The following is a 23,855-nucleotide window of genomic DNA, read 5'->3' on the forward strand; positions in this document are numbered from 1 at the left end:
GAACGACGTCCATACTTTACATTGGCTGCGCCTCCTAATAGCAGGAGCAACATTACGCCGAAAACGACTTACGCAAACGATGTAAAAAACTACCGCCGGGCGCACGTACGTTTGTGAATCGGCGTAACTAGGTAATTTGCATAATCTACGCCGAAAACGACGGGAGGGCCACCTGAGAATGCACCCTAAGATACGACGGCGTAAGAGACTTATGCCAGTCGTATCTTAGGCTAATGTCGGCGTATCTTGCTTTCTGAATACAGAAAGAAGATACGCCGGCGCAGATTTGAATTTACGCGGCGTATCTATGGATACGCCGGTGTAAATTCTCTCTGAATCTACCCCATTGTATGAAAGCAGCGCGAGGGGGTCCAATGAATCCTCTACTCGTGGTCAGTAATCCAAGACTGCAGATACACAGGACAAAATGGACAAACTTTTACCAGGCAGAACCCAATACAATTATTAGACACTCAATCCAGCCAGTATTGTGAATTTTCTTCCATTTTCAGAGAAAACGATACTCAGCGGAGTTCTCCTTTAACGTCATTAGTTACTCAGTGGTGACACACCCGGAAGGTGATAATGGAGATGAGGTATCACACCTCCTTCCTACTAATGATGAAATATTTGAGGTGGAAGTCTGTTTTCTACTTTGTATCATTCTCCTCTTAGTGGAAAGGTTACAATGTTTATCTGCAGGGCTGTCAGTCTCCATTCCCCTCTGACCACAGATGGGGGGCCGTATCCCCCACCCCCCCTGTATTTTCCTGGGGCACGCAGCATATCAGGGATGGTCTGTGTATCACTTAGCATTAGCAACTTTCCCACGTCCCTTGAAGTGTGACAAAGGCTGCCCTCCCCCCTCCTCCTCCCATCTTCTCCTCTCCCATGCACCACTATTTGAAAACTGCTTTCTCAGACAGATGCTGCTGGTAGCCCCCCTCCTTCCCCTTTCTTAGCATTGTCTAAAAGGGTGTACGCCTGACTGAGGCCCAGCCAGCCAATAGCGGCCAGGCTGAGACACCAGCGCCAGCTGTTATTGGTGGGTGGGAAGGGACACTGAGCCATCTATCACAGTGTGAATGTAGACTGTTCCACCATACACAGACTTCCCTTTATTGATGGTGAGAGGGAGAGCTGGGACCCCAGGCACATACATACATACACACAGGTTACGCTTTACCAGAGGGACAAGGTAAGCCAACCCCACCCCCACCATGAGCCCAGCACTATTTTATTTATCATTTTCTATTGTTACTTCCTTTTTTATTTGCCTTCATTAAACCCTGACATGTCAATTCTGTTATCCAGCAAAACCGTACGTAGGGAACGCCAACGCAACAGCCGTCAGGCCCTGCGGACTTGTAAAAGTTGGATGCTTCGACCTCTTTCGCAATCTGCAAGCTGGCCTGGCGACAAGGGTTAAACTTCGCTCGCTGGTCGATCGTTCTTTGGCATACATGTCAAATGCCTTATGAGGAGTTACACAGGCGGTAGAACTACTTCAGCTGTACTAATCCTTCAATGCATAAAGTTCTCAATATACGGTACCTTGTGTCATCCCATTAAAACCAAACACATATTAATTACACGGGTTCTTTGGCTGATTAAGGTGGTAATTAAACTCACTTGGTACATTATTGGCATTAAATTGGCCTCAGAACCTGTGTCATTCATATGTGTTCAGGTTTAAAGGAATGTCGGTGTTCGCCATGGTATATGACAGTGATATTTCTCTGTAATGTTGAACATATGCCTGTCCTTGCATAGGCAGGTGTTCATATATTGTACAGGCGGTCCCCGGGTTACAAAGTGTACTAATGATTCAGTTATTCAGATACACTTCTCTGCGTCAATTTGCCTTGCGTATGCAATACAGCGCTCGCCATGGTATAAGATGGTGATATTTCTCTGTAATGTTAAATGTATGCCTGTCCTTGTATAGGAAGCTGTTCATGTACTATTGCATCAGTGCATACACGTCTCAGGTACAAGCTTGTATAGGCAGGTGCGTATGTACGAATGATTCCGTGCATACACTTCTCAGCTTCAATGTGTCTTGCGCCTCCTTCATCTAGGGTTGCCACATCATTCCTTTAAAACCGAACACATATTAATTACACAGGTTCAAGGTGGTAATTAAACTCACTTAGTGCCGTATCTGCATTAACCACTTGCTTACTGGGCATCTAAACCCCCCCATCCTGCCCACACCAATTTTCAGCTTTTAGCGCTGATGCACTTTGAATAACAATTGCGCGGTCATACAACGCTGTACCCAAATTACATATTTTTTTTTTAATCACACAAATAGAGCGTTCTTTTGGTGGTGTTTAATCACCGCTGGGGTTTTTATTTTTTGCTAAACAAAAAAAGATGGAAAATTGTGAAAAAAAAAAATTAAAATCATGTTTCATATTTTGTTATACAATTTTGCAAGCAGGTAATTTTTCTCCTTCATTGATATGTACTGATAAGACGGCACTGATGGGTGTTACTGATAGATGGCACTGATTGGTGGCACTGGTAGGTGGTGCTGGTGTGCACTAGTAGGCGGCACTGTTAGATGGCACTGACAGATGGCACACAGGGGGACAGATAAGCTGGCGGCAGCTTTCCCTGATCGGGACCACGATATCCCTCTATCAGCGTGAGGAGAAAAAATAGCCGATTACTGGCTCTGTTTACATCACATGATCAGCTGTCATTGGCTGACAGCTGATCACATGGTAAGGGGTCGGGATCGACCCCTTACTTCCGATCTGTGATCCAGCGAGTCTAATAGACTCGCTGACCACAGAGCGAGCTGTGCACCCTGCAGGCCGCTTGAGCACGGTAGCCTCCCAGCAAAGTAGGTCCGTGATGTAGCCGTCATTCGGCTATAGCACAGATGTGAAGAGGTTAAATTGGCCTTCATATTTGTTTGGGTTTAAGCGACTGAGTTGGCAACCCTACCTGCATCATTGATATGTCATTATCTGCCTTGGTATGTGATGGCGATATTCCTCTGTAATAATAAATACCATATCGGCGTATACCGCTTACATTTTTGCCCTGAAAATCAGGGCAAAATCGTGGGTGCACGATATACGCCGATACCCGCTTTCCCGCGCCAAGTTTGAATACTGCGCCGGCATATACCGAGCGCAGTACACTCGTATATAGTCGGGCAGGCTCGGCTCCTCTCGCGCTCATGTCATGTCGCTCGGCGCGGGAAAGCGGAGATCGAGCGGGGAGGACGCCGCAGAAGGACGCCGGACCCGACGAAGAGGACACCCGAAGCCACAGACGGACGCCGGACCCGACAAGGCCGCCGCGCAAGACACCAAAACTGTAAGTACAAAAATATTTTTTCCACAGGAATGCGGGTCCACTTTAGGGGTGCGCGCTATACTCCGGAGCGCGCAATACCCCGATAAATATGGTATATGCCTGAGCTTGTATCAGCAGGTGTTCATGTACTATTGTACTAATGCAGCAATGCATAAACTTCTCAGAGACAATGTGCCTTGCGCATGGCAATGTCTGCCTTGTATAAGATGGCAATATTCCTTCTGTAATAGTGAAATGTAATCCTGAGCTTGTATAGACACATTAGACAGGTGTTCATTCTTCACCTATACATAGAGGGGCCCAGCCAGGATACTATGATTTCACTCCAAATTTATGATTTTAGTTGTAGAGGAGTCATAGTAACAATTAAACAATGATGTGACCCGGCTGGACAGACATTATGGGGGATTATTTTCTAAAGGCAAATTCACTGTGAAATTGCACTGAAAGTGCACTTGGAAGTGCAGTCACTGTAGATCTGAGGGAGACATGCAAGGAAAAAAAAAAACAGCATTTTAGCTTGCACATGATTGGATGATAAAATCAGCAGAGCATCCCCTCCAGGGCCGATCCGCCCTATAGGCTCACTATGCAAGCCACTTAGGGCCCCGCAAAGCTGCGGAGGGCCCCCCAAATCACTAGAGGCCCCGTCTGGTGAGAAGTCATTTTCGGCCCCTCACCCCGCTTCTCAACTCGCTGGCTGCATGGGAGAAGAGGTAAGAAGGCAGCACCCCCCGCTTCTTACTTTAATGTAAGATGTAATTTCTGACAGCAGAACACTGTCGGCAATGTCACTATCGGCAGCCCCCCCTGCTTCTCAACTTTAATGTGACATGTCATTTTGCTTAGGGTCCCAGGGAGGTCAGGATCGGCACTGATCCCCCTCATTTCAGATCTACCCCTTAGATTTACAGCGACTGCACTTCCAAGTGCACTTTGCGCTTGTAGTTTGCACTTGCCTTTCGTAAATAACCCCCTATAAGTGGTACTTTAATTGTGACAATCTTTATGGTAAAGCTGACCTGCACTACTTTGGTCCAACTTTGATGTGAGTTACACAGGCATTCTCTGATATCGCGGTAAAATCTTGCGACTTTAAAGTCACAGTAGTGTGAAAGGGGCCTTAGGGTTATCCCTTGAAGGTCAGGAGTTGGGGGATGAGGATTTTCCTTAAAGGTCAAAGGTCAGGAGGCCTGGCCTCAGAGGTCAGGAGGTGTGGTTTCTCTCTATCCAAGCGGGCTTGCCAAGTTACCCTAGTGTAGGAAATACGGCTTCCATGCTTTATAAAACCTGGAGCTTAAATTAGACGTAAAGGCAATTTCTTATTTTTTTCCCCTTCATTTTGGATAGTCAGGAAGGGTTACATATGTCCCATTGGGGAGATTTCCCTTCACTTCCTGTCCCATAGCTACAACTGGAAGTTAGAGGGATGGATGAGAGAAATCCTTATGTACAAAAGTGTGCAGGGAGAGGACACACTATCCACAGAGTCGTATGGACCATGTTGAATTAATAGGCAAAAATTGCTTACATGGGGGCCTGAATAAAAAATAAATAGATGCCCCCATCCACACAAACAAGGTGAATGAAGGACCCCCCCCTCTCTATTGTCAAGAGGTGTCCAGTATTTCCATTCAAACAGAAGTCAGTCTAAAGCCTCATACACACGGACTTCAAACAAACTTTTCAGTGGATTTTTGTTTGAAGGGCTTTGGCCGTGAACTTGGTATGCATACACACGGCAGGACTTTTTCAACAAACTTTCCCAAAATCACGTGTTTTTTCAGCTCTTTTCTGCTCTTCACTGCCACCCTTTGGTCAACTTCTGCTATTGTTGGTTGATTTTAACATTGGTTCTGAGCGTACGTGTTTGTACTTTGGACTAAAGTCCGATGGATTTCTGTACACACGATAGGATTTTGCACCGTAGGACTTTTGTTGCCGAAAGGTTTGTCCATTTTGCAGAGCGAACATTTGTCCGATGAAAACCGAAAAAGTTTGTCCGATAAGGCGTACACACGGTCGGATTTTTTTTGAAAACCTGCTCATTTTGAAGTTTGTTGTCAAAAAGTCAGACCGTGTGTATGGACCTTTATCCTATCAAACACGGACGGACACACATGGTCCCTGCTGCACCAGCTGAGTTTTGATCCATCTATGGCTAAAGCTTGATAAACATTATAGAATTTTTGTTGTTTTCCAGATACTATCCCCCATTGCCTGACTTATGTGTGTGCAGGGCCGCTGATAGGGGGGGGGGGGGCCCAGCACACAGAGGGGCCCGAACAGCAGGAGTAATCGGTGTGGTCAATCGGAGGGGCATTTACAGAAATATGCCTGCAGCTAAAAGCTGGTTTCTCTCCCTCCCACCAGCTTTCAGCTGCTGCAGGGAGAGACAGACACAGGGCATTGTTCTGGGACCATTGGAGCCCCTCTAGCATCTCTACTTTGTGCATGCTCCCAAACTGAACTACAAGCTTACATGCAGCTGTTCCCAGTGCAGCACACACAGGCAGCACGAGAAACATAGAACCAAAGCAACATCTTGGTAGCTGCTATCAATCTCCTCTGTGGAGAAGGGGGAGAGGCCTGATTGCATACAATTTTGAAAGTGTTTAGGTTTGACCTCATATTTATATGGTTTTGGTAAATCTAAAAAAAAGTTGTACAAAAATTGTATAGTTTGTAGCCCACTTAACAGTAGTTAAAGGCATAATTTGTTTTTCTTTAAAATAATAAATATATCACACTTGCCTGCTCCTGATATTGCTCCTGAGCGGCCCCTTACCTCCTTTCTAGGGTCCCCTGCCAGTGCTGTCTGCTCCTCCTCTTCCCTGAGTGCCCCCTCAGCAAGGTTTGCTATGGGTGCACTCATACAATCGGTTCGCTGGTGTGAAAGGTGCCTAATGGCCGCATACACGATCCAAATATCGTGCGACAGATCATACGACCTTTTTTTGTTTAATATGCAAGTAGAAATTGAATAGATTACTAAAAACACAAATTCTCGTATGACAAATCGGAAGTGATGTCATGTGTTGTAGTGTATGGCCTTGTACACACGACCCGACATGTCCGATGAAAACGGTCCGCGGACCGTTTTCATCGGACATGTCTGCTGGCAGAATTTGGTCTGATGTGTGTACACACCATCAGATCAAATTCCCCGCGGACAGAAAACGCGGCGACGATGACGCGGCGACGTGCGCGAACCCGGAAGTTCAATGCTTCCACGCATGCGTCGAATCACTTTGACGCATGCACGGGATTTCGGGCCAGCGGACATATCCGATGAGTCGTACTGACCATCGGACATGTCCGACGGACAGCTTTCCAGCGGACATATTTCTTGGCATGCTAAGAAACTTTTGTCCGCTGGAAACCTGTCCGCTCGGCCAGGAATTCGGTCCGCTAGGCCCTACACACGGTCGGACATGTCCGCGGACCAGTTTCAGCAGACATGTTTGGTCGTGTGTACGAATCCTTTTTGTATTGTATTTTCAGACGACGGCTATACTGACTTAATGAAAATCTTACAATCTGGTATTGTACGTTTTTTTGTGCTTGTCCGATCGAATAATATCGGATAAACTGTCATGATCGTCTCTTGAAAGTAGTGTACACATGATCCGAAAATCGTATGATTCTTCCTCGGACGACATTTTTCACCCGATTATTCGGATCGTGGGTACGGGCCATTAGGGAGACACCAACATCAATAAAAACCTGACAGGTGTTCTAATCCTTCCCCACTCTATCCAAAACTAAATCAATTCCATTGCACTTTACAAAGTGTATACACCATGTCTCAATAATGCTGCTAACAATCTAAAGGTCAGAGTTGCTTTTGGGAGGAAGTTGCCAAACAGTCTGTGATGCTGTGCTAGTGGCAAACAGGTTGACAGATAAAAAATTGTTGTGGAATGACCTTATCGGTAAACTGCAGCTCATTCATTGACCAATCAGCCACCTGGGGGTGTGGTCAGATATTGCTATAACTGCTGTGTAAAGTTGTCCATACATGGATTGAAAAATGTGTCCGGTTCTGCATGGACGGGCCAACATTCGAAACGTGTGGCCACTGCAGTCTACTGAATAGACTTCTGTTCAACCGCCCTGTCAGATAAAAGCTGCTCAATCAACGCTCCCCACTGTCAGAATACAATCGTGCGACAGGGAGGATTCCCCAATCCACCTTGAATGTGTGTATGTATGGGAAAGAATTGGTTCAGTTGTTTTTAACCAACTGTTGAATGAAAAAACGTACCCATGTATGGCCAGCGGAAGTCTAACAGCTGGTAGGGATGCTTGGATCACAAGACTGGCTGCAGAGAGCTTCAATTCCTTATACAAGTAAAACAAAGCTCAATTTATATACAGTTGTGCTCAAAAGTTTAATGTGAAAAAAGGGGAAAACTGCGCTAATCTGAAAGTAAAATAAAGGCAAAGCAGCTACACAAACAATGTGACAAAAATTGGAAAACAATGGTGAAAAAATATGCAGCGCTAATAAAAATAAATGAGGAACCATGGACAAATAAATGAATATAACAGATGCCCCAGTTGAAGTCCAGTTGGACGAAACGCGTCGGGATTGGTACACCTGCTCTCCATATTGCTTTTACCTTTGTTATGCTACAGTGATCACTTTTATGTATATTGGTTTTATTATAGTAAAACCTTAACCCTTTTTTACCTGCACCATCCGGAGCTTTGTTTTTTCTTTTTTCCTGCATGTCCTGCTGGGTTACTAAGTTTTTCATACTCCAAGATTGTGTCCACCGTCTCTGAGTGGATACCACTTTGTCATCATCGATTGCCGCTTTGGAACAAGCAGACTTCTGTCCTTGCCTTCGAATCTGAGTCTGAGCGAATCCACCCAAGGTGAAGTTCCAGTCTAGGACTACAGCCTCATATCTGGATATCCTGCTGGGAATCTACCATTGGGTTTGCATCCAGCTTGGCCGATTCGGGTGGAGTCCTTCCATGCGCATATGATCTGTTGTCGCTGACAAGCAGATCCACGTCATTCGGTAAGAGTATTCCATCTACTCCTGTTTTTTCGTGCAGAATGTCCCTTCTAGGATGATGATGTGGCCATACATTTTCTACTGACGGACTTTTGTTTGTCTTTGGTGCTTCTTTATTAACCAATGGACACTCCCTCATGTGCTACTGTGGTTTAATTACGTCCATTTATTTATTCACGGTTCTTCACTTATTTTGCTTATAAGTGTCTTTACCAGCGCCACGGACCTTTGGCGCTTTCATTATCACTAATGGACACTCATTCACGTGCTACTGTGGTCTAGTTATATTCATTTATTTGTCCATGGTGCTCAAAAGTTTGCATACCCTGGCAGAAATTGAGAAATTTTGGCATTAATATTGAAAATATGACAATCATGCTAAAAAACTGTCTTTTTATTTAAGGATAGTGTAGCGCCCTGCTCCCAAAGACTGGACGCTATGCTAAATTTAGTGGGTGTCTGAGCCGATAATGTGGCTCAGACTGTATGATTTTTTTCTAAATCAGCCTCTGTCCTGGCAGTGGCTCTGCCTGATAGCATTTTCCCTCTGTTGCCTGTAGGTAACAGAGGCCACAGGCCAGTGTTGGAACAAGGGCAAGCCATAGGTCATTGAGGATCTTTCCTCGGGAACAGCCCAGTGGCAGTGGTGCCCCGCTGTGCATGCTGAGAAGGGATACTTAAGGGGCAGATGTAATATTTTGGGGTCCTTCGCCTCGTTGGCCCTCCTGGCACGAGGTATGTGTTGTGTGATTCCCAGCCTCTGGACCACGTTGGCCCGAGGCTGCATCTCTACTAGTTATGCTGGCTGGGGCCTACAAATCAAGAGGGATCCTAAGCTGTCCATCTAAGTGAGGGAAGCTACACTTAATGAAGGAAACCAGGGAAGGACCTGCCCTGGAGGAGACCAAGCAGAAGGCTTATGTCTCGGGATAGGCCTGGTGACCTTATTAACCACTTGAGATCCGCGCTATAGACGAAATACGTCCGCAGCGCGGCTCTCAAGTGCCAAGTGGCCGTTTAAAAACGGCCTTTATGTGCATTACCCGCGCGCGCCACTGGGTGGCGCGCGGCGGGTAAAAACTGTCCCGACGCATCGCCGAAGACCCGATGCGTGTACCTGGCGGCCGCGATGTCCGCCGGGTACACGCGATCGTCGGTGACACGGCAGGTGACAGCAGGGACGTGGAGCTCTGTGTGTAAACACAGAGCTCCACGTGCTGTCAGAGGAGAGGAGACCGATCTGTGTCTCTTGTACATAGAGACACAGCATCGGTCCCCTCCCCCAGTCACCCCCCTCCCCCCACACAGTTATAACACACCCAGGCTACACATTTAACCCCTTCCTCACCCCCTAGTGTTAACCCCTTCACTGCCAGTCACATTTATACAGTAATTAGTGCATTTTTATAGCACTGATCGCCGTATAAATGTGAATGGCGCCAAATTTGTGTCAAAAGTGTCCGATACGTCCGCCGCAATATCCCAGTCCCAATAAAAATCGCAGATCGCCGCCATTACTAGTAAAAAAAAAAATAAAAAAAATCATAATTCTGTTCCCCATTTTGTAGGCGCTATAACTTTTGCGCAAACCAGTCGCTTATTGTGATTTTTTTTTTTTTTTTACAAAAATACGTCGAAAAATACGTATCGGCCTTAACTGAGAAAAAAAATTGTTTTTTAAAAAAAAATTGGGATATTTATTATAGCAACAAGTAAAAAAAATATATATTTTTTTTAAATTGTTGCTCTTTTTTTGTTTATAGCGCAAAAAATAAAAACCGCAGAGGTGATCAAATACCACCAAAAGAAAGCTCTATTTGTGGGGAAAAAAGGACGCCAATTTTGTTTGGGAGCCACGTCGCACGACCGCGCAATTGTCAGTTAAAGCGACGCAGTGCCGGACGCTGAGATTTCGCCTGGGAACGAAGGGGGTTTATGTGCCCAGTAAGCAAGTGGTTAAGGAGGGATCCACAACTCAAGTTCTACAGTTCGCCGGGTCGGCTCAAAGGCTCTTTAACTGTAAGGCTGGAAGTTCCGGTATTACATCCTGTGGCAGAGGATTCCGGACTGATCAAATTTGTTCTCAGTCAGTGTGTGGCAAAGACTGTTGTCGAACTAGTTCGTGCTTCATTCCGGCTGCTAGGCCAGGTGAGAGGGGTCTATACGGGTGAGCAATACCCACTCAAGAGTGGACTGGTGAATGACTTTGGAGTTTAGGGGATTTTCCCCAGTGATCTGTACCGTGTACCTGAACCTTTCCTTCCCCTTCAACCTTCTACCTTCACAAGTTTTTCAGCAAAATAATAAAACCTGACCGAGGTTTTACATCTTGTGTGAACATTGGAGTTCTTGTAGACTTCTTTCCCTAGACGACGAATGTTGAGGTAACGTGCAGACCCAAAACTAACCAGCAGCTCCTACGGGGGTAGTGCTACAATAGCAATCACATGAAGCCATTTATTATCACATAGTTTTTTTGGATCCTTTTTAAATCATAATAACAAATGCCTAAATGGCCCTGATAAAGTTTACATACCCTGGAATGTTTGGCCTTGGTTCAGACACAAGGTGGCACATACAGGTTAAAATGGCAATTAAAGGTTAATTTCCCACATTTGTGGCTTTTTAAAGCGCAATTAGTGTCTGTGTATAAATGGTCAATGAGTTTGTTAGCTCTCACATGTGTAGCGCCCCCTTGCTTTCAGCATGGGCACTACGCCTAAATTTAGTGGGAAGGGAGAGTTACTTTGCTCCCTTCCAGTGTTTGTTTAAATTTGACTGGGGAAAACTGAGGAAACTTATTGGGCATGACAAGGCCGTTGCTTCAGCCAGAGACAGGGTTTACCTTCCCTCTGAGGCTGAGGATTCCTCGGAGCTTGACCGCTGGTCAGAGGGTTCTCAAACGGACGGTGGCGACCTCCCCGATCAATTGTTCGAGCCCCGATTCCCGGAGCAGCAGGGCTTCGGGGAATGTCGGGTCCCGGGGAGTAGAAGGAGGAAAAAGCGCCCTGTCCAGGGCACATCCGGTGGCCCGTGTTTGCCATAAGGAGCGGGTGAGCCTATTGTGTACTGTTTTGTTTGGCTAGACTCAATGTTCCTCCAGCCCAGGACAAGCTGTCCCATCTGGGATGCTGATGCTCCCGCTGTCGGGCCCTGTGTATAATCAGGCAACCTGCCTAGTTGTATTGATTTCGGGGGGAAAAAAAGGGCAGTTACGGACAAGTATGCCCCACTCCAGCTAACATTTTTTTTCTTTTTCCCAGTTTCCCCTTTCTCTCCCCCCCCCCCCTTTTACTTCTCCAGAACCACAAGAACTATTGTGCAAGAACTCTTGGGAGGGTTTGGGTTCAGCCAGTTAGAGTGGGGACTTGGTCAACCTTTCTGCAGCAGTTTTGGAGCGTTTCACCAGGAGAAATAACTGTTTTTTTTTTCCTTCCATTTTGTATTCACTTCCCTTTGCTGCTATTTTGGCATTTTTGGATTTGTGACTGTTGCAGTACCAGCGCACTGACCACTAGGGGCAGGGTTCTGCATCGTTCCTCATAGAATAATACCATTATATTTTTATTCGCATGATTCTTGCACAGAGTTTTCCCCCACAGCACTTATAGCTTAGAGCTCTTTGGGGGAGGAGACTTTGCGTTCAGGGTTGAGCGTGCAGTCTCAATCCCAACCTTAGAGGTTGTAAATATTAGAGAGATATTGTACTTCCTGTATGTTTTTTTTTTTTTTCCATGCAGGACCTTTTCTGGACCCACCTGTTGTCGATCACTGCGGAGAATGGGCAGATAGATAGCAGGGTTGTGTATGTCGTATGTCTTAGGCCGTTTTAAGAATCGTATTACCATGTGTGTAATCTGTCCTCTCTTCTTTTCTTCCGTGGTTTCTTTCTTTTTTTTTTGCAGGTATCAGGTCAGCATTCGGGCTCGAATGCTTTCAGACACTGGGGACAGTGTCATTTCAAGTGGGGGGAGTATGTAGCGCCCCCTTGCTTTCAGCATGGGCACTACACCTACATTTAGTGGGAAGGGAGAGTTACTTTGCTCCCTTCCAGTGTTTGTTTACATTTGGGACCTCTGTCATTCTGGAAATGTCCACTGGGTCAGTCTGCGGTCAGGGAGTGCAATGCCACCCCTGGCCGGCAGCTGGCGCCAGAGGGGTTCTAGCAGAACAGATCTTCTCTCAGCAGCCAATTAGAGGCAGCTAAAAAAGGTTACTGGCTTGCTCTTCCAAGTGACATTGGCCCTGAAACTATGCAAGTATTATCAAATGAGAGGTCAATCAACCACTGTTCCAGGAATCCCTAGTAATCTCTGGAGGCTGCATTTGATGGGTGCTTCATTAGGTGGGGTATACTTGGGCAGAGCAAAGAGGGCGTCAAATGAGGTTTCGCCTAGGGTGTCAAAAATCCTTGCACCAGCCCTGTGTGTAGAAGTACATGCCGTAGAGGAAATATGTCCTCCTGAAACCACCAGTAGAAAGGGAAGTGAAAACAACAAGGCATTAGGCAGAGAACATCAGAAAACAGATCAGTAGATGTTTGTAGTAACAGGATTCATTGTGGTTATCAACTTCTCTTTTTCTTTCATTGCGGGAAGGCACACCAAACTATTTCATACCATGGTGTTTCTTGTGATTTTTGCTTTTATTGCATCGTACCTTTTTTCCCTTTTAAACCATGTTGTAAAGCGGTTAATTTTGTATTGCTGTGTGTTTGGAATATGTAAAAAAATTGAAATTACTCTGCTGCTGTATGAAGTACATGGTGGGCCATTTATATGGATCCACCCGGGTGGGCCATTTATATGGATACACCTTAATAAAATAGGAATGGTTGGTGATATTTACTTCCTGTTTGTGGCAATTTAGTATATGTAAGGGGGGGAAACTTTTCCAGATGGGTGGTGACCATGGCGGCAACCATTCCCATTTTATTAAGGTGTATCCATATAAATTGCCCACCCTGTATATTTGGAATGTGAAGCATATTATGAGCTGTTGTAACTGGTAAAATAAGGTTTCACTCTTTGCCTTTCCTAAGCTCATTTTTCTTCTGCTGCAAAGTAATACGTTTATTTCAGCCTGTTTTAACCCTTCTGACCCCCCTGGTGTACATAATAAATGATTACTGTATATGTGAACCACAGAAGTGATGGGACAGGTTTTGACAAGAGGAAATTCCATTATCATAAATGTTACTATATTAACAATATGTTGCTGTTCCTTCAAAACTAGAGATTGCGTACAGAAAAAGCATGTGATAGGCCCCTATCACACGGGCATCATCCATTCAGTGACATTTTTGCTAAGAAAAAACTGCTGAAAACGGATTCAGATGATAAGTTTGCATATCTGTCTTCAGTTCCTTTTTTCATCAGTCTACATCCCTTTTGCATCAGTTTTTTTAGCTGTTGCCAAACCCGGGAAAAGGTGACAATTTGTATTTAAAAAAATAAAATAAAATTCTTGCCGAAAAAACTCCTCTTGCACACTGTAGCTTGAAAAAGTTCAGTACAGCTTTATATATTTTTTCTTTTCTTTTACTGAGCTAAAATTATTGTATAGGGCCTATGCACACAGACGCGTAAACAAGCTTTTGATTGTGAGAAAAACAAAACAAAAAAAAACAAGTGGCGTGTATTCTTCAGTAAAAAAAATAATAGAAAATCTGCATTTTTGGTCAGCAATTCTACGCCACATTCACGCAAATTTGCACAGATTTGTCCATGAACCTTGTCAACGCTAACACAAGCTTCCACACATGCATGTAAAATGGGCGTGAATTTTACGTGAACATTGCGCAAATGCATATGCGCGAAAAATGCTTGAAATTGCATACAAAAAAAGTCTGAAAAAGTAGATACTCAAACAGGAGTATTATGTACAAGAGGCCTAATGGACGTAAGTGGAACGGATATAAATGGACAGCACCCGTTTACATACATTCCGTTTTCACTTTCAACAGATCTGGAGATTGGCTGTTAAAATTTTTTTAAATGTGGTTGTAAACAGATGACCATCCAGTTTTGTCCGTAGAAATTAATTGCTGTCCATTTTTCATTGCTCACTAAACAGATGAAAAACAGACAGATGGAACGGTGGGCTGCGTTAAAAGAAGCCTAAAGGCAAAGCTTTTTTTTTTTATTTTGGATTGAGTATGGGATATTTTAAACCTCTATCAGATGAACACGGACCGCGTGTCTGTGTTCATCCGATCCGCAGACGAAACGAAAAATAGGGTTTTCTTCCGTCTGCAGAATCGGATCATTGCGGAGGTGGACAAGATCGGGTGTCAGTGGATGTTCATCTGCGATCTCATAGGGACCAATGTATGTCCCTTTTTTCATCCACAAACGGATGGATGAAAAAGTGGACGTGTGAAATGGGCCTTAGGCTAAATCGGGCTCTGTCCCGGCTATGGCTGTGTTTGAAGGACTTCCCACTGTTGCCTGTAGGTGGCGTTACCACCCCAGGCCAATGTTGGAAAACAAGCAGGCCAGAGTGTATTGGGTGTTTTTCCCTGTACACAGCCCAGTGGGAGTGGTCTCCCACTGGGAAAGGTACTTAAAGGAGCCAACGCCATTTTTGATGGCTTTTTGCCTCGTGACCCTCCTGGCTCGAGGTATGTGATGGTTGATTTTCAGCAGTGGGGCCACGTTGGCCCGAGGCTGCATCCCTCCTACGCAGGCCCAATTGTGCTTACTGGGGCCTGCACTTTGGAGGTGATCCTGTACTGTCTGTCCTAAGGGAGGAAGCCAGGGGAGGACCTGTCTTGGAGAGGACCAAGCGGAAGGCTGGTATCTCGGAAGTCCTGGTGACTATATTGGAGGATGCACCGTAGCCTATGTTACCTTACAGTGTGCCGGGTCGGCTTAAAGGCTCTAAACTGTAAGGCTGGATATCCGAATACTAAATCCTGTGGCAGAGGATTATTGCACAGTTCATCTTTATCGCACTAAAGTCTGTGGCAGAGACTGTTATTCTCTTTTTGTCCGTGCATCATCCCAGCTGCTAGGCCGGTGAGAGGGGCCTATCCGGGTGAGCAATACCCACTCGGAGGAAAGTGGTGAGTGGGACTTTTTGAAGCTTGAAAGCTCCCCAGTGATCTGCATAGAGTGCCTGACCCTTCCCCTGACTCTCCATCCCTCTATCTGTGCAAGTTTGTGTGAAATAAAGCTTAACAAAAAGGATTTACAACTTGTGTGGACATTGAGGTTTCTATAGACTCTCATCCCCTAGACAACGAATGGTGAAGTAATGTGCAGGCCCAAATCTAAACCAACCGCTCCTTCAGGGGTAGTGCTACACAGTATTAAAGAGAAATCCCAGGTATGAATATTTTTTACATGGTTACATTGGTCCAGCTTGGACCAATGTAACCATGTATAAACCATACCTGGCCAATGCCACTAGAAGCTGCCTGCTCGGCATGGGCGCCATTCAGGGAATACATTTTTTCTGAATGATTGCAAAGTGTTCTCTGACTAGACGAGGTGCAACAGTGAGGTCACGCTCTCCACTTTTGTCCAATTGGAGATTAATTTGCATGTATTCAGAAAATCCAAAGCATTCTCAGAATGGCGCCCATGTCAAGTCATTTACCTCCTGCCTTCACAATGCAGCAGCGCAACAGTTCTCCATTAAAACATAGTTGCATAGTAGGTAAGGTTAAAAAAAAGACAATAGTCCATCCAGTTTAACCGCTTCTCCTCCAGTCTCAATGTGTGGCCCCGTGTCCTCCTACACTCCTTGGGACTGAATAGTTTTTTTTTCCTATGCTGGGATCACCATTGAGGTATTTGTAGGTCGCTATCATGTCCCCTCTCAATCGTCGCTTCTCCAGCGAGAATAAATTTAGGCATGTGGAGATCACTGGAGTAGGGATGTATACTTCAGTGATTTCCAGCTTCCATAGGCATCGGCCAGGTATTGTGTATATACATAATTACATTGGTCTAAGCTGGACCAATGTAACCATTTATAAAAATCTCCATAACTGTGTAGTGCTACCCCCGTAGAAGCCGCTGGTGATTGGGCCTATTTCCCCCTTACAGCACCCACAGCCAGGCACATGGTATTTTCCACACTTTTTCTCAGGCTGAATAAACAGTCTTTTTTTTTTTGGTGTTTAGGACGCGTTTCTGGACGAAACGCGTCTGGAGGCAGCGTCAGTGACGTCACCACGCCTAGGAGGAAGGGCTCCACAAGCCGGCCGGCTTTTTATCTATTTGTACATGCTGTGTTTATACTGCCTAAGTGTAAGTACATTACTTTTTTAATAAACCTGTTATACCTACGATATCACGCTATTGCGTCCCTTTCTGTCTTCCTGCCTGCATGTAAGCCGGATTGGGTTACGTTTGTCGTTTTACTGTGGTATTGATGAGTTGTGTTGCGTCCCAAACCGCAAACACGCACCACTTTCAACATCAAGGCTGCCATTTCTACTGGGAATCTTGGAACATCTTAGCCCAGGGGATTTAAAGGCCGTGGCTGGGCTATAGCCAACTGCACTAAAGGCTTGCTATCCGGTAAGCTGATATACAATTCCGGTGGTGGGATCTCACACACTGTATGCATGTCACCAGGTGCATTGAACAGTTAACATCCCTACATGCAAATCAGCCTCTGATTAATACAGTGATTCTGTCTCTGCTGGAGAACCAGTTGAAAATCCACTAATATTCATACCATCTGTGGACTGTTTAACTACTATATTTATTTTGTTTTTGATATTTGGCGCGGCTTTTTATATTATTTTATATTGTTTTATTTTCCTGTCATCATACGCTAGCCGCGGCCTGAATTAACGGTGTTGTGATAGCGCGTTTTTTTGGTGTACACTCTAGAAGACAGGGCAAAGCGGCAGATAAGCAACCTGTGAGGCACAACACAGCTCCTGACACAATTAACCCCATGCTCCTCTGTCTACAGAGGAGCCAACTAAATTAACTTTAAAACTAGCAAACTAGGAGGATGCTACATCTGGAAAACTTCTTTAAATGCGGCATCGCACTGATCCGGACTGTGCCATTGCCACCGATTTGACCTGCCAAATTGCTCCAATGTGAACCAGGGCTAAGTGAAATGACATGCCACCAAAGGAAGGGAAAACCTGTGTTAGTCGTCACTAGCAAAGGTGCTCCCATCGAAAGATTTCCCCCCTATTCTTGCTCCAGTGACAACTCCAAAATGTGTGTGTGTGTGTGTGTGTGTGTGTGTGTGTGTGTGTGTGTGTTTTTTCCCCCCAGAACTTTTAGTCCTGGTGACCATGATCACTAGATGGAAATAGAGAGGGTGAATCTTCTCAACAGGGATGTTTGCAGAAGTAAATACCAGACAGGGGTTATGATCCTTTCCTAGTCTATCTAAAACAAAAATAATGTCCGCTTTAGATATACTTAGTATTTAGTATACAGTATTAGCAGAATACAATAGATTACAAAAACCCAATTAAAGAACTCAGTTTTAAATAAAAAAGGGATAATGCTAACAGTTGAAAGTTCTGGGCCTGTCGCCTTCATCTATCTTCATTGCTCAGTGAGTCACTGACCTGGAACAAACAAGGGCATATTGGGTATCGGATATGTGCTTGTTCAGTTGTTGACTCTGAGTAGTGAATTAAGGATAAGAATGACAGCCCTGAAGCATGTCCAAAGTGACAGCTCCTGTATTTCTATCCTAAAGCTAGCAGATGTTGACACAACTAAAATCCTCCAGACATCAATTCTGCTTTCCTTTGCACAAGGACAGCAACACACATACAACATACACAACACCCAGCGTATGCATGCAACATACACAACACCCAGCGTATGCATGCAACATACACAACACCCAGCGTATGCATACAACATACACAACACCCAGCGTATGCATACAACATACACAACACCCAGTGTATGCATATTCCAACCCAGACAGGTTATTTTTTTTGCTGCTTTTGTACAATTGAGAACATTTTCCCTTCGCTTCCTGTCCCAAAATCTCCAACTGAAACTTATAGTTAACCTTCCCTATTACAGTTGTCCCCAGGTGTCCTCATTGGAAGATTTATTTTTGTTCTGGGGACGGCTGTAAAATTTTACATTTATCTCTAACCATTTCTGTTTCTGTGACAATGGTCACCAGGACAAACAGTGTTGATTCTCCAAAGTATGTCCATGTACAGCCCCGGGTCGGGTATTGGTTATTTACAAATATTAGTCCAGAGGCCTGGGGTTGGCTGGAAACTTGGGGCTATATAGGGCCGGACTACCCAGAGCGACCGAGTGACATACAGGGTTCTGCCTCCTGGACCAGCCCCTATGATGGACATCACACTGGTCCAATGGCGGGATATTTAACGTCCATCATAGGAGCCAATCATAGGAGCCATCATCCTCTGCCCATGCACTGGTGAGGCTGCAGTGATGGGCACTGGTAAGGCTGCACTGGTGACGCTGCATTGATGGTGAATGCTGCCCTTCATGCATTCGCGTAATTTGAATCTGGCCCTTAAGTGGAAAAATATTGCTGACCCCTGATGTACAGTATAGTATGAACTGTTTTCATTAAATCCTGCATCAATGCTGCATGGCATGGAGGCGACCAGCGTGTGGCACTGCTAAGGTATTATGGAAGCCCAGGTTGCTTTGATAGCGGCCTTTAGCTTGTCTGCATTGTTGGGTCTGTTGTCTCATCTTCCTCTTGACAATACCCCACAGATTCTCTATGGGGTTTAGGGTCAGGCAAGTTTGCTGGCCAGTCAAGCACAGTGATACCATGATCATTGAACCAGGTATTGGTACTTTTGGCAGTGTGGGCAGGTGCCAAGTCCTGTTAGAAAATGAAATCGGCATCTCCATAAAGCGGGTCAGTCGAGGGAAGCATGAAGTGCTCTAGAATTTCCTGGTAGATGGCTGCGCTGATTTTGGACTTGATAAAATACAGTGGACCAACACCAGCAGATGACATGGCTCCCCAAATAATCACAGGCTGTGGAGAATTTTGCATTTCATTTGGAAATCCAGGTCCCAGAGTCTGGAGGAAGAGTGGAGAGCATAGGTGTGTGCAGCCTATTGCATTAGGGTGTGCACACCAAAGCTCAAACACGCGCGTGTGTAATATACCATATATGGCAGTGGGCAAGTCAGTAGGGCTTTGTCAGCAGGGCAGAGATCGGTGTCAGTAGTTCATCTTTATTTGTATTATTATTATTATTTTCTTACAATTTTTTTATTTTTATTACATTTTTTTTAATATTCGTTTTTTTTTAGGAGCCCTGTTGGGGGGCTTTGGTGAAATATTAGTGGTCTAAACAGACCCCTGATGTCTAACTTTTGAGACAGAGAAAGGGACTGAGGACAGAGATTCCCCAGTCCCTTTCTCTGCAGCAGGGGGAATCTGCATAGTACAGGGTGATTAGTGTGTGCCCAGGCACACCTTACACCCTATGTGCGCACGCCTATGGTGGAGAGGCACAGAATTTAAGTTACATGAAGTCCATTGTGAAGTTTCCCCAGTCAGTGGTGATTTGGGGAGCCACGTCATCTGTTTGTTTTGGTCCACTGTGTTTTAGTCCAAAGTCAGCGCAGCCCTACGAGGAAATTCTTCATGCTTGTATAATCTAATTTTCTGACATACTAAATTTGGGGTTTTCACTAGCTGTAAGCTATATTCATAAAAAAAAAAAGAAATGTTGGAATAATATCGCTGTGTGTAACGCATCTATATAAAATGTGAGTTTTACTTTTTGAATAGAATTGCTGAAATACATGAACTTTTTGATGATATTCAAATTTTATAAGATGTACCCGTACACACTGGGGCAGATCCTCAGAGCGAGTACGCCGGCGTATCTACTGATACGCCAGCGTACTTTCAAATTACCCGCGTCGTATCTTTGGTTTGAATCCTCAAACCAAGATACAACGGCATCTGGGTTAGATCCGACAGGTGTACGTCCTTGTACGCTTCGGATCTAAGATGCAATACTTCGGCGTCCGCTGGGTGGTGTTCACGTCGTTTTCCGCGTCGGGTATGCAAATTAGCTATTTCCGACGATCCACGAACATACGAGCGGCCGGCGCATTTTTTTACGGCGTCTCTAGCCGGCTTTTTCTGGCGTATAGTTAAAGCTGGTATTTTGTCGCGCATAGTTAGACCTGCCATGTTAAGTATGGCCGTCGTTCCCGTGTTTATTTTACATTTTTTTTTGCGTAAGTCGTCCGTGAATCGGGATGGACGTAATTCACGTCTAAGTTAAAAAAAAATGACGTAATGTAGCGCAATGCACGGCGGGAAATTTAGAAACGGAGCATGCGCAGTTCATTCAGCGCGGGGACGCGCTTCATTTAAATGAAACACGCCCCCTAATCGCCGATTTGAATTCCGCCGCCAGAGATAGACATCGCCGCCGTAACTTATAGCGCAAATTCTTTGGGGATTCGAACCGGCCAAAAGTAAGTTACAGCTGCGTAGCGTATCTCGCATACGCTGCGCCTATCTATTTCTATGTGAATCTGCCCCACTGATTTTACTGTTGTGGGTTTAGTAACACTTTAAGTATGACATGGCTTTATTCCCTGAATCCCAATTGTGGTTTAGGTATTTTTCCCTATTTACTCACCTCTGATGCTGTCATGTGTTTGTTTTTGTTTTTATTGTTTTAATGGCGACTGTATACATAGTCCGCAAGTAAACAAGCCAAGAAATGATGGCATGTTTTACAGTGGATGGCAGGTGTCAGAACTAAAAATTTCCAGCCAAACAGTGGCCTAAAGTGGTACCACATCAGGGCTGCTGGAAACCAAGAGACTCTCGGCAGGTTCAACAACGTTTTTATGCATTTGCAGCCTACTTAGTGAGAGGCTTGTAAGTACCAATGGCTCGTGTGTAGTTTGTGCAGCATTTTAGGGATCCTATGCCGCGTACACACGGTCGTTTTTCGGCATGAAAAAAAAACGACGTTTTTAAAAAACGTCATTTAAAATCATTGTGTGTGGGCTTCGGCTTCTGAAAAATGACCAAAAAAAAAATTCGAACATGCTGCATTTTTTAATGTCGTTTTTTTAAAATGTCGTTTTTCGGGTTGTAAAAAATGATCGTGTGTGGGCAAAAACAACGTTTTAAACCCGCGCATGCCCAGAAGTGAGTTATGAGAGGGGAGCGCTCGTTCTGGTAAAACTACCATTCATAACGGAGTAAGCAAATTCCATACGCTGTAACAGACAGAAAAGCGCAAATCGTCTTTTACTAACAAGGAATCAACTAAAAGCAACCCATAGGCGAATAGAACTTCCCCTTCAGAGTGCCGTCGTACATCACCGCGCTTTGTTCATCATTTTTAAAAAACGATGTTGTGTGGGCAACGTCGTTTTTAATGATGAATTTGGAAAAACTTCGTTTTTTGGACATGCTGAAAAATTTCATTTTTTTTCATGCCGAAAAAAAGGCAGTGTGTACGCGGCAATAGAATTTTCATGGTGGTCACCGGTGAGGACTCTGAAGCTCTGTGATGCTAATCCTGCTCTAGCTGCACTATATATGATAGTGAAATCTTTTGCATAAAAAAAAAAAAAAAAATTACAGTTTGGATTTACGTTTAGCAGCACATTGTACACAAATGCTAATACAAGTTACTCATCCCTCCCTGCCACCGGTCTTTGTCAATTGCACCCCCATCAGCTTGCAGGAGAGGAAGCTCTGTGACTTTAGGAAGGAAGTGACTCTCCTGTCACACGCCTCGATGACAGGCCAGATCTATAGCAGCATGTCTGAAAACAGGAAGACAAATACAATTTCACAAAGAATACAAAGTAAGCGTACTGTAACTACTGTCCTACTGCACCTCTACGACTGGCGCTTCAACGCATGGCTCTCCTGTGCTTGTGAAACTTCAACCGCCTTTGCAAATCTTCTGAAGATTTACCAAAAAAACGAAATTTGTACCCAATCACATGCTGTCATCTTGCATATTTTTGGTGGCTCCAGGGATAGGATATCCCTGCTAGAAATTCTCACTTCTACCCAAAGACTTTAGGATGTACAACAATTGAAAGATAGTGAATAAAACAAATGGTGGTTCCAGAGAGTGGCACCTTGGCAGAAGCCTTGTTAGAAGAGAAGAAATGGTGGTTCCAGAGAGTGGCACCTTGGCAGAAGCCTTGTTAGAAGAGAAGCAAAAATAAACTGCCGCATGGCTTTCAGGTGCTGGAATGAACACATACCTGAAAATGAAATGTCAGTTTTGGAAATTTAATTTAAGCTTTAGTAATTTAATTTTTTTAAAAGATCAATGAATATTAACCAGTCCCCATCCAGGCCCATTCTGACCTGCTACATGTAAAAACCAGTTTTTTTTTTTGCTGGTAGATTACTCAGAACCCCCAAACATTTTATATTGAGGTTTTTTTAGCAGACACCCAAGAGAATAAAATGGTGGTGGTTACAATTTTTTACGTCACATGGTATTTGCGCAGTGATTTTTTCCAAACTCACTTTATGTTTATGGGAAAAAATACACCTTTTAATGCCAAGAAAACACAATAGATAACCCATTTTTTTTCTGAAATATAAAAGATGATGTTACACAGAGTAAATAAATGCCTAACATGTCATGATTTAAAATTGCACATGCTCATGGAATGGCACCAAACTACGTTTTTTGAAAATCAATAGGCAACGATTTAAATCTTCTTACAGGTTATCAGTTTAGCATTATAGAGAAGGTCCAGTGCTAGAATTATTGCTCTCACTATAACGTTTGTGTGTCACATGTGTGGTGCAAACACTGTTTACATATGTGGGCAAGACCTACATATGCGTTCGCTTCTGCGTGCGAGCATTAGGGGACAGGGGCACTTTTGAATTATATATATTTTTTATTACATTTTTTACATTGTCCATTGTTTTTTATATTGTGATTATTTCTGTTATTCCTATCACAAGAAATGTAAACGTCCCTTGTGATAGAAATAAGGCATGACCGGTCCTCTTTATGGAGACATCTGGGGTATTTATTACCCCAGATATCGCCTCTACCTTGGAAACCATGAGCATAGTTGGCAACATTGTAAAAGGTTTTATAGGGACACTTTTTTGCCTGTAGACAGAGTTTTTTTATAATCAGGGGGTGGGGCATTTGTAGGCGTGGCATAATGGTAGGAGAAAATGTGGTGCGCCGCTGCGAAAAATGGGCATGTTTAAGTGGAATAATGGGCATGGCTCAAATGGGTGTAGTTGGAGTCTGAGATGAATAAGGGAGGGGGAGAGAGGATGAAAAAGATAGGGAGGGAAGGAGGGAAAGAAAGAGGGATGGAGGGACAGCAGGCCCAGATCCTACACCACAATAGAAATGTGTATTCCAGAAAGTTTAACAATCAGCAGATAAAGATACTCCAAACACCTGGTGTTAGCGCTTCAATCATCCTGCACCATGGTTGTTATGGAGTCAGGATGAGTGAAGCGCATTATTTCTATTATTACATTGCCCCCGGCAGTGGATCC

At 44.4% G+C, this 23,855-nt stretch overlaps 1 protein-coding gene across 1 annotated transcript in view; it reads left to right on the forward strand.

Moving 5' to 3' along the window:
* The first annotated feature begins 974 nt into the window (after positions 1–974).
* RASSF2 (Ras association domain family member 2) overlaps positions 975–23,855 on the forward strand; it is a 79,869-nt gene continuing 56,988 nt past the window's right edge. Inside the window, exon 1 of the mRNA XM_040345917.1 lies at positions 975–1,198. The gene's annotated coding sequence lies outside the window, so the exon portion shown is untranslated. The remainder of the gene's footprint in view (positions 1,199–23,855) is intronic.

The sequence above is a fragment of the Rana temporaria genome, chromosome 3 (assembly GCF_905171775.1).
Source record: "Rana temporaria chromosome 3, aRanTem1.1, whole genome shotgun sequence".
NCBI lineage: Eukaryota > Metazoa > Chordata > Amphibia > Anura > Ranidae > Rana > Rana temporaria.